The sequence below is a fragment of the Mastomys coucha genome, unplaced genomic scaffold (genome assembly GCF_008632895.1).
Source record: "Mastomys coucha isolate ucsf_1 unplaced genomic scaffold, UCSF_Mcou_1 pScaffold12, whole genome shotgun sequence".
Classification (NCBI taxonomy): Eukaryota; Metazoa; Chordata; class Mammalia; order Rodentia; family Muridae; genus Mastomys; species Mastomys coucha.
In genome coordinates, this window is record NW_022196894.1 from 7,341,425 (window position 1) to 7,354,002 (window position 12,578).

Genomic DNA, 12,578 nt, shown 5'->3' on the forward strand with positions numbered 1-12,578 from the left:
AAATGAGGGCATTTAATACAAATGTATGGTGTATAACCTTTACCTAAAAGGACATGGCGGGCCGCTGTAGCCAGCCAGAAATATAAAAAAATAGCCGGTTCCAGGAACTGAGAGCCTCAGGGCTCTGGTTCCCGATACCTGCCCCTCCTGAATGATCCACTATGAGGGCAGAACTAAGAATGAAGGTCTAGTGGTTTATGAGACTCTCCACCCTGTCAACCAGTAGATGAAGATTACATTCCCAGAATGAATGTGTTCCCCTCCCTAACTGAATACCTTGGGTTGGGTCCCTCTGAAAGTCTCCACTGTTTATGTTCTGTCTCCTTGGTAACTCTCTCTCCGCCCCCAGCTTCCCTTAAATACCCGACACTTCTTGTGTCCAGCGTCGAACTCTGGCCAGCATGGTCACGAGATCGACCCCGGCATCGAACTCTGGCCAGCAAGGTCATGAGATCGACCCGGTACTGGTATCCCCAATAAACCTCATGTGATGGCAGCAAGTTCGGTCTCTCTTGAGTCATTGGGTGGTCGTGTCATCCCGAGACTTGAGTAAGGATCTCCCCAGTTCTGGGGGTCTTTCAACTACCTTTGCTCTTACACCATGAGCTTTAAAAATTTTGGAGTATTTGTTGCTCCAGAAAGGTTTCAGAGGCAATATCTTTTTCAATATTTGGGGCCTCAGTTATATCTTAGAAAAGGTGTGGTACAAAAAATTCAAGAAAGAAAAGATGATTTGCTTACTTCAAATTATTTTCAGAAGCTTCTAGGAAATGTTAATTGGCTAAGGCCTTACCTTAAGCTCACCACAGGACTTAAACCTTTGTTAGATGTTGTCAAAGGGGATACAAATCAACTAGTGAGAGACAAAGAGCTTTTGCAGAAAGTAAAGAAAGCTTCTGTAATCAATTGTTATCAATTGTAATCAATTGCAATCAAATGTTTAGTTATTGTTACTCAATGTGCCCACAGCTATTCTTTGGCCAAAAAAAAAAAAAAGACCATTAATATAGACTCATTTTTTTTGCATATCCAAAGTAAAGTTTTAACATCCTATTATGAAGCTGTAGTGGTGTTCATAAAGAATTATATGATAAAATCATGAAAGTATTTTGGAAAAAAAGTCTTAAAAACTTGATGAGACATCTATTTCTTGCTTCAAACAGCAATTAAATTGGTTATTGCAAAATATTAATTGATATTTAGCCTATTACATAGTAAAAATTTTAAGCAAAATTGATAATTATCCAGAAGGCAAATCATTAAAATTTGCTTGAATGCATGCTTTTATATTTCCTGTAAATTTATGTATGCATCCCATAAAAAATAGATCTACAGCCCTTCTACAGAAGAGAAATATATGTGATTGCGTCACATGTGTAGCCTCGTAAATTTCCCTCTACTTCTAAATAATTGAACTACATGCTGTAGTCACTGTTTTTAAAGTGCTAAACTCAAGCTTTAATTTGTATATTGATAGCCTATATATGTGTGTGTGTGTGTGTTTGTGTGTGTGTGTATGTGTGTATAATCTCATTCTTTACATCATCAAAATAGTAATGGCTTGAGATGATAAGTTGGTATTTTTAGAGAATATTTCTGATTTTAAAAAATTAAAAATAAAATATGCACATGTGACTATTGATACCTTTCTGGGTTTCTAGTTGCAATTGCCTTAACAGAAAAAGCAACTAAAAATGTAATTGGTCATTGCCTGCATTATTTTTCTATGCTTGGTGTTCCTAATCAGATTAAAACAGATAATGGAACTGGCTATTACAGTCAAACATTTGAGATGTTTTGTCAACAATTTCATGTTACCCATATTACTAAGAATCCCTATAATTCTCAGAGACAAGGAATTGTTGAAGGTGCACATCACACTCGAAAACTTGGCTAGTAAAAACATAAAAGGGGGAATTATACCCTCCAAAGTCACCAAAAGCACCTATCGCCTTTGTCTTGTTTTAAATTTTTTGCAGACTGATGCTAACGGTCAGTCTGCTGTGGATCACCACTGGCATCCACGCACTTCCAGTTCATATTCCATGGTTAAATGGCAGGACTCACTAACTAACACGTGGAATGGTCCAGATCCTGTTTTAATATGGGGGAGAGATTCTGTTTGTGCTTCCTCACAAAAAGAAGATGGAGCCCAATGGATACCTGAAAGATTGGTTCATCAAGTGGATACAGATCCTGAGCCTTCTAGTAAGTATGATTCCAATTAAAATGATGGCCAAAAATCTTTATTAGCCAGCAAAGTTAACTTGAAGCATAGCCTCCACTATTTCCTGAGAAATAACAGTTCTTTTGTTGATTCTCACAGCCACTTCCCCCACTTCCAAGACCAGACTTTGAGTCTGATCCTTGCTAATTTGCAACTGAATTGAGTGTTTGAGATGTTATCACAGACAATGTTAATCCTGTTGCTTTTAAACTTTTGATTTAGCTGGGCAGTGATGGCGAACGCCTTTATTCCCAGCACTTGGGAGGCAGAGGCAGGAGGATTTCTGAGTTCGAGGCCAGCCTGGTCTACAGAGTGAGTTCCAGGAAAGCCAGGGCTACACAGAGAAGCCCTGTCTCGAAAAAAACAAACAAACAAAAAAACAAAACAAAACAAAAAACAACAACAACAACAAAACAAAAAACAAAAAACTTTTGACTTTGTATTTCAAGCAGGTCTGTTAACAGCATGCAGGCTCGATTTCAGAAAAAGCTCAGATGTGGCAGGTATTCATCATGATTCATTATCATAGACTTGATTTGGCTGATAGAGGGCTTGCGGAACCTGAGGTTGACAATTCTCCTTTAGGAGTTGCATAGGATTCAGACCTGTGCATACTGGTTCTAGATAAATGAATCCAGTATGGGCACCACTGTGGGCTGTGAGCACTGCAGGGGAAGGTCCCACGTGGGCCGTCTCTGGATTCCCCGAGAGACAAACCTAGTTTGCAAGGAGGTTGGTATCTGTTCTTTAACCTTATCCTAAGGGTTTCTAAAAGGCTCTGCCTCCCCTCCAAAAAGGATACCAAGAGCCACGACTGTGGGATGTAATGGCAATCTGACCACAGAAGGTCAATGTTCTGCCAGCTGGTTAATGCCCACTCATCCAAGGATGAGGCAACTATATGATCACCTCGGTTCCTTAAGGCTTCTATTAAAATAATAAAAAGGAAGGAATTGTGCCTTCCCCCAGCCTGGTGCAGGCTGATTTAGACCTTGCTCTGCCACAGCTAGCCCACCTAGGGTGGTGCTTTCCGACCTAGGAGAAGTCTATTGTACTGTGGATTCTGCAGCTTTCTACAAGGAGCCACTACCTGCTGCATCACTGAGTCTGCTTGCCTGACCAGGTTCTGACTAGCAACAAGATGCTGACGAGGCATCGGAATCCTGGCATCTAAGTGGATGGTTCCTAAGTAAACATTGGGCCTTGATCAGAAACTTTTGTCTTGGTCTTCATTCTCTCTCTCGCCATCCCTTCCCCGCAATCCAAAACCCCAGCCAACTTAAAAAGTCAAGGTACGGAGCTGACTCCTCTGACTCACATGTCTGCAACCCCCAAATGGGTCTAGCCCATGCCAGCCGGGGGAGAGGGCACTTTGGGAGCAGGCATATTGGGGTCATAATATCCTTTCATATCCCAGTTAGCTAGCTCCCCAAAGGCCAGTTTGCAAACATCAGGAAACATGTCAGGCCACCAAAGGCCTGGCGTAGTGACCTTAGACCTGGTCCATATTATTCTCCGTGCCCAGTAATTACCATCTAAGTCAGGTTACGTGGCTAGTGAGGGTTGGCACTGGATGAACCCAAGAGAAGGGAACTAAGACACAGTACCATGATCAGTGGAAGTTCCATTTTTGACTATCTTGAGCTTCAGCAGGTTGTCAGTAGTCTGTGTTCTCCAGGGGTGTAGTTCCAGGTCCGGTGGAGCAGGTTTAACATGTGATGCATGGATCCAGGGTGTAAGTCCGTCTACTTTCACTGCAGTTGGGGTGGTCAGCAGGACAAGGTATGGACCTTGTCCTTTACAGCGAGGCTCAAGCGTCTGGGCTCGGTGCCGAACGTAGACTGCGTCTCCGACCTGGAACCGGTGTGATGTCTGTGATGTCTCAGAAGTTCCCGGTTTGTAAGCGGCAGCCAGCTGCGACCAAACTTCTTTCTGCACCACCTGCAGTCCCTCTAATCTGGCATACAAATCATTATTACTATGACAGGTTGGTTCAATAACGTCCCCCAGCAGAGTTAGGGGTTCTGGGGTCCCATACAGGATCTCAAAGGGGTCAAGCTGAAGCAGGAAGGGGTATTTCTGACCCGGAACAGGACCAGAGGCAGGAGCACCACCCAGTTTGCGCCAGTCTCTATGGTCAATTTTGTCAAGGACTCTTTTAGAGTTCTGTTAGCCCTCTCTACCTGCCCTGAACTCTGCCTGAGGTCTGTAAATACAATGAAGTTTCCAATCGACCTCCAAATACTTGGCCACTCCCTGACTTACCATGGCAACAAAGGCCGGGCCATTATCAAATCCGATTACCTTGGGCACTCGAAATCGGGGAAAAATTTCTTCTAATATCTTCTTTACTACTACCATTGCAGTCTCTTGTTTGGTAGGGAAAGCTTCTACCCATCCTGAGAAAGTGTCTATAAACACTAGAAGATATTTGTAGCCATATTTGCCTGGTATTATCTCCGTGAAGTCTACTTCCCAGTAGACTCCTGGCTGGTCCCCTCGGTATCGTTTACCAGGGTCAGTCTTGCTTCTGCAAACATTTACCTTCTGACAGGGTATACAGTTGTGAACCACCTGTTCTACCAGGTATTTTAGTTCTGAAATATGGTATTTAGACTTTAAGGCAGTTTGCATAAGCTTGCTTACCCTAAATGGGTCCATTGATGCATCGGCTTTATCATTACTTTTGCCTGCTCTCGTGGCAGTATTTTCTTACCCAATGGGGTTATCCAGATCCCCTTTTTCTGGTCAAAACAACTTTCAGGATCCCTTGAGATAAGCACCAAGTCTTCGGTGGTGTACTGGAACTTAAGTTCAGGCGATTCGGACTCTCTGGCTACCATCACCTGGGTTGCTTTAGAAGCTACTGCCTTAGCTTCTTGATCCGCCAAATTATTTCCTCAAGCTATGAAAGAATCACCCTTTTGGTGTCCCGGACACTGAATAATACTCACTTTTGCTGGTTTGTGTAAAGCTTCTAGGAGTGCCAAGATCTCTGACTTATTCTTGATTTCTTTTCCTCCTGAGGTCAGTCATCCTCGCTGCTGGTAGATGGCACCATGAACATGGGCCGTAGCGAAGGCATATCTGCTGTCTGTATATATGTTGATTTTTTTTACCTTCTCCTAGTTTGAGAGCTTTCGTGAGGGCAATGAGCTCGGCTTTCTGAGCAGAGGTTCCCTCCGGCAGAGTTTGTGCCCATATGACCTGTTGCCCATCTACCACGGCCACACCTGCTCTCCTCTGCCCCTTTTCTAGGAAACTGCTCCCATCTGTGAACCAAGTCTCCGCATCGGCCAGAGGCCGGCCAGACAGGTCTTTGCACCAGCCGTGTGCTTCTGCAAGCACTTGTTGACAGTCATGGATGGGGGGTTCAAGGTTGGAGTCTGGGAGAAGGGTGGCCCATAGAGGGCACAAACGTAATCCTGTCAGAATTGAGTAGCAAAGTCTGATAATGAGTCATTTGGGCATTGGTGAGCCATTGATCAGGGGGCTGGCGGACCACACTCTCTAAGGCATTTATCAGTGTCCTTTACCAATACTGCAACCGTGGCCACGATCCTCAGACAGCCTGGCCACCTGGAGGCTACAGGGTCTAATTTTTTTGAGAGATACACCACCGACCTCTTCCATGGTCCCAGTTTTTGGGTCAGGACCCCTTTTGCTATGCCCTTGTTCTCCGCTACATACAGATGAAATGGTTTAGTCACAACAGGGAGACCCAGGGCAGGGGCTGACATGAGGGCTGTTTTTATGGTATCAAAAGCCTCCTGTTCCTTTTCTCCCCACACAAATGGTTGCTTATTCTTGGTGAGTGGATAGAGAGGGGCCGCTATCTCAGTGAATCTGGGTATCCACAGACGCCAGAAGCCAGCCGTGCCCAGGAATTCTCTAACCTGTTTTTGATTCGTAGTCGGTGGGATGTGAAACATAGTCTCTTTCTTAGCATCTGATAGCCATCTCTTCCCTTCTTTGAGCAAATATCCCAGGTAACTGACCTTTTGATGGCATCTTCACAGGATTCCCAGTTGGAGGAAGCATAGGATGTGGGGCCAGATCCCGTCTCCGGCTTCTTTAGACATAGGATACTGGTGAAGGGTTACTGGGCTGGCCTGTGCCTTCAGTTCCATGTGGACCGGAGGCTGGTTCTTAGCATTCCCTATTCCTGCTGCCTCAGCCCAGGCTTGTGGGAAGTTCTGTAACCACCAATCTCTATCCTCAGGCCTGAAATTTTTATTTTCAAAGAGCTGGTACTCATCTTCTAGTTTCATAGTCAACACCTGGATAGGGTCTCCCTGCTTGTCCCTGACCTGGGGTCCTTCTGGGAGGAAATGGATCTGTGCTCCCATCTTAGTGAGAAGGTTTCTCCCTAGTAAGGGGCAGGGACATTCTGGTAATGACAATGAATGAGTGGGATACCCGGCTCATGCCTAAGTCCACTGTTCTTCGGGTAGTCCATGAATATTATTTATTCCCAGTGGTACCTTGCACCCAAGACTTCTTTTTGGAAATCGGCCCATCTGGTTGTAAGAGGACCGAATATTCTGCTCCTGTGTCCACCAGAAACTGGGTGGGTTTCCCCTCCACAGCAAGGGTTACCCTGGGTTCGGGGAGGGGATCCGAACCCTGTACCCTCTATTCACTATCACTGTTCTCTTGTATGGCCAGCACTTTAGGCCCCGCCAGTTCCTTGCCTAAAGCATGGGGCCCCTTCTTCTTTTTGGGGCATTTTCTCAACCAATGCCCCTTTTCTTTACAGTAAGCACATGGATCCTTGGCCAGAGGCTCTCTTCGGTTGCCAGGTACTATCTTACTAGGCTCCCTAGCTTCTCCTACTACTGTGGCCAAGATCCTATGAACATTCTTTCCCTGATTCTTTTTCTTCTTTAATTCTCTAGCTTCCTGTTCTTTCTGTCTCCTCTCTTCTTTCTCCTCTTCTGTTTCTTGGTTATAAAATACCTTCTCAGCTACCTGCACTAACTCTCTCAAAGACTTATCTTGTAACCCATCTAGTTTCTGTAACTTCTTTCTGATATCTCGGCTTGACTGGCCGATAAAAGCAACTGTAACAGTGACCTTATGTTCCTCACTGCTGGGATCATAAGGAGTGAACTGGTGGTAGGCCTCCATGAGCCTCTCTAAGAAAGCTGAGGGAGTCTCATTCAGCCCCTGGATCACCTCTCTTACCTTTGCCAAATTTGTGGGGCGTCTTGCTGCCCCTCTGAGACCCCCCAAGAGAGCCTGGTGAAAAACTTTGAGGTGCTCTCTACCTTCGGGTGTACAGTAGTCCCAGTCTGGTCTGGTCAGTGGAAAACCTGCATCAATATCAACTGGTAGGAGGGAAGGTCACCCATCCACCCCAGGGACATTCTTCCTGGCCTCGAGGAGGATTCGCTGTTTCTCCTCGGTGGTGAACAGAACCTGTAACAGTTGCTGACAATCATCCCAGGTGGGCTGATGGGAAAAGAGGAAGGATTCAATGAGGTTAGTCAGGCTCTGAGGGTTTTCAGAAAAGGATGGGTTGTGAGTCTTCCAGTTATACAAGTCAGCCGCTGAGAACGGCCAGTACTGCAGGGGCTGGTGGCCCTGCTCATCAGGAGGGCCGTAGACCCGGAGGGGCAAAATGCAGGTCTGTTCGGGGACTGTTCCTCTCCTGCTGCATGTCGCATGGCCAGGCCCCTGTGATCCCAAAGGTGAGGTCTCTGTGCCTCTCTCCTCCCCTGCTGCAGCTGAAGGACATGCCGCCAGTGGTGCGGTTGGACCTGCACAAGGTTGAAGTGCAGGGGGGTAAGGAGGAGGAGGGTCCATGAGGAGAAATTTATCCTCCCTCAGTGTCTGAGAGGACATTCTTCTTGGCTCGATCCTGTACAACGAGGACAGACACCCAAGGACGGACCCAGTAGGGAGGGTCAGTTACTAATTTCTCCCAGACCATGCTATACGAGATCTGGTCTGGGTGACTCCCAGGGCCTGTTCTAAAGACTTGCTGTTTGACTGATCGAATTGGAGCCAAGGAAAGAGAGCCATCTGCAGGCCACCCAACCTCTAAGGAAGGCCATTCTGAGGCACAAAGGGTCTTCCATTTATGCTCTCTCACCTCGACTGAAATGTTCTGGGCCCTAGATTTAACTTCTGCCCAATGCTTAAGGGTCAAATTCAGTGGAGTAGACAGATTGCCCCATACTGTCCAAAAATATTGTCAGTCCAGGTTCACACACACAAAACGAGAGTACAGAGATAGACAGACAGGAGCGCCCCTGCCACAAGCGCTCCGAACCGAACAGCAGAACAGAACAGCAGACTGCTGCTACCCCAGGATGGAGTCAAACCCTCCCGGATCTGGTTTCCATCTGAGATGACAAGTACATCTACCTGCCACCTCCAAAACTGGTAGTGGCCAGAAACAGATGCAGCTGCACGGATCACAGATACAGATACAGATTTCACAGTTAGACATAGACACAGAAAAATAACCGTGGTACCTGTTAAGTGCCTGCAATCTCCTCTGACCTTCAGTCACTGGTCCCATGAGAGGGGAGACCCTTCCTGGGCTTCCTGTGTGGCCAGAATTTCCCAGCCAATGCACTAAGATGTTATATTCAGTGTGGGTACCCCACTCGGGAAGAATCAGGAAGGAGGCCTCTGCTATAGCACGAGGTTAATTTTTTAATTGAAACTAGTATGCTGGGGTCGCTCTGGTTCCGAATGCTAGGGTCACTCTGTATTCGGAACCAGAGTGACCCCGAGGAAACAAAGTTCTAAGTTTTTATACCATTTCAGAACAAAGTTTTACAGCTTACAAAGTGGGCTAGTTAACAGGTTACAACATGGGCTGGTTACAGTTTACAACATGGGCTGGTTACACTTTATCTTCTTTATTGTTCTTTAGTTCCTATTGACCTTTCTCCTCCAGGTGAGGATAAGATACCTGTGACATTCAGGAGGGGTGGGGGAAATCCTCTCTCCCGGGATGTCTCCTGGAAACGTGAATTCCTAGGGGATGGGTGTTTACTCTATAAACTCTTCTAAATCCCTTTGTCTTAAGGATAAGTGGACCTCCTTTATCTCTGTTTTGCTTAATTTCTACACAAGTAGCTATGGGCAGCAACAGATCTGGAAACCATGTAAAAACTCGCTGGGGGGGGCAGGGGCGGGGTCACCACCTCTTCTTCCAGTTTGGTATGACCCCAGTGCACTGGAACAATAAATTCCTCTTGCTTTTTGCATCAATTCTCAGCTCTGCTTGTTTCACTCAGAGGGTCCCCAGTAAGCTAAGGCTCGCCAGAGTCTTACAGTTTATTTAAAAATCTGTAAGTTAATGCACCCAGAAGTCAACAATGTGGTTTTCAGTGATTTCCAGTTCTAGATTTTCCTCTTCCAAGTTCCCCTCCTTGTAGATTGCTTTCATGAATGATATGGTGATGTAAACTTAAAAGTGTGTGTGTGCGGGGGGTGGGGGTGGGTAACATAGCTATTAATTTTAAAAAATTCTTCCTTCAACTTTTAAATTACTTTACTGAAGGAAAATGAAGACATGACCACTTCTAGGTGTAATTGAGAAGGCTTTATTATAAATATGAGGGATAGAATATCTGGAAGGGTCCAGACTAAATGTGGTCAGCAGAATACACCAGCCAAGGGAGGTGGGGGAAGTGAGAGACAGAGTGAAAAGGGGGTGGGGGTGGCTATATATTAATAGGCCAAGAAAGAGCCAGGAGACCTAGAAGGCTGGAAGCCAAAATGGCTGAATTGTACAGGGATTGTAAGCTGGGGGAAGGAAGCCCAGCATCTGGGCTGGAGAGGTTGAGGGTAGCGGACTCTCAAGAAGTGCTGGGAGGAGCCACAGCTACTGACAGTGCTGGCTAGAATATGCTTTGATATGTTAATAGGTACCTCAGTTTGCCAGCGGTCCTGGGTTTCTTTGAGACCTAACATATATTTGTTATTAAAATGGATGGAGGTGTGGGGTAGGTAGTCAGGCAGTGGTGGCACACACCTTAATCTGAGTTCAAGGACAGAATGGTCTACAGAGTGAGCCAGGGCTATTAGAGAAATCCTATCTCAAAAAACAAAAGGAAGCCTGGCAGTAATCCCAGCACTCGGGAGGCAGAGGCAGGCAGATTTGTGAGTTCGAGGCCAGCCTGGTCTACAGAGTGAGTTCCAGGACAGCCAGGGCTACTACATACAGAAACCCTGTCTTGAAATAAAACAACAACAACAACAACCCGCCCCCCCCAAAAAAAACCTGAACCTAAACAAACAAAAGCAAAGGGGACCCAGTTTCAATTCCCAGCACCCATGCAGCAGCTCACAACTGTCTTTAACTCCAGGATCTGGCATCCTCGCACAGACATACATGCAGGCAAGAAAATCAATGCACATAAAATAAGCAAACCTTTTTTTTTTAAAGGTAAAAATCATATGTTGCTATTAATTTCAATCTTAGTGTGTTTAAGGCAAAATATTCAAAATGTTAGTGTTTCAATATGAAATCCATTTAAAAGAAAAAAACGGAACAAAAACAATACAAGGGAGAGAAAGGTTGACTAGATCAGCAGGTAAAGATGCTCTTTAAAAACCAGGGTGACTTAAGCTTGGTCCCTGGGATCCACAGAGAAGAGGAGACAACAGATGGCCAAAAACTGTGTTCTGATCTCTGCATACATTCTGTGGCATGTACACATTGTTCTGTTTTACACATAGAAGCCAGGGATGGGTTTGGTAGAGGTTCGGTATGGTGCAGTATGGTAGCGGTATGGTTCGGAGGGAGGACTCTGTCTGTGGGGCCCAAGCTGAGGCATACCTTCCCCATGAGGGACCTGGTTATAGTGTGGAATAGAGTTTATTTAGCGAATGGGGAGGGGAGTTGAGGGGGTAGTAGAGACAGAGAAAGGCATAGAGAGAGAGAGAGGGAGGGAGAGGGAGAGGGAGACAGAAGGAACAGAGAGGGAAGAGAGAGAGGAGGGAGCAAGCAGCCCTTTTTATACTGAGTCAGGCATATCTGGCTGTTGCCAGGTAACTGTGGGGCAGACTCTAGAAGGAATGCTAACACATACTCTAAGAACAAAAAAAAAAAAAAATGTAAATTTTCAAAAATCAAATAAAAAAGAAAGGGCAGTTTGGTTGTCCTCATTGTCTTTCAGAGTATTACTTCCAGCTTTAAAAAATATTTCTTATTATGTAATTAGTTGTGCCTATGGATAGGACATTGTGATATTTTGATACCTATGTGCTTTGTATAATGATCACATGGAGTAATTGGTAGGTCACCTCTCCTACATTTATTATTTCCTAATCAGCTGTAATCAATCACAAACATGGTCTTTTAGTTCAGTGTTCAGTATTGCTGACCTCAGACTACTACACTGCACAAGAAGACTTAGAGATAAATTAGTCACTTAAAGGTGGCAAGTTTTGTGTTTTTAAAGATATTTTACATTTTATTTACTGTGTGTGTAGTGGGATGTGTTGGGATTCAGACCCAGGACAAACAGCTGAAGTGTATTTTTTACATACCAAAGTAGACTTTATCTCCTGGTTCTCCCATTCTCCCAGCATCCCTCAGTCCCTGCCTGGCAATCCAGCCTCTACCCTGGGCTGAGCTTCCTTCTCTGGCCCCAGAAGCTCTTCTCTTTAGAATCCAGGCATTCCGTCCCTCCCTCTCCCTCCGTCTCTGCATTTTTCTCTCTCTCCCCCAGCATGAGCACACTCTTTCTCTCTTTCTTTTCCCCTTCCCCTCTGTCTTCCTCCCCATATCGACTTCCCTGGCCTCCTTCCTTGGATCCCAAGAGCAGCTTCCCCATAAACCTGCCTTTATGTACTTCAATTTGGCTTGAATTGGCTCATTTCACCGGCAAAGAATAACTTATCAGAATGCTGCATGTGTGCTGCAGTGCACTTATGGAAGTCAGAGCACAATTTAGGGGATTTAATTCTCCTAGCTTATGGGTCTTGGGAATGAAACTCTAATCATCAGATTTGGTGGCAAGCGATTTTGCCTGGTGAGCATGCATGCTAGGTAAGCACTCTCCTATAGAGCAATATCCCTAACCGAAAGATGAAATTATTTAATTTACTTGTTATAGTGTTTGCAGGCATGGCTCTTGTATGCCAAGTTGGCCTCCAATTCACTCTGTAGCTAAGGATGACCTTAAACTCATCTTCTAGCCCAAGTGAGTGCTAGAGTTAAACAGGCATGAACCACCAGAACTTGTTTTAAAAATTCTTTTAATCGTTAAATTCAAGTATGTATATTTATTTTCTTTTTAAGATTTCTCCTGATAAAACTCTTATGATGGTTTCAGAAATACTATATATATATATATATATATATATATATATATATATATAT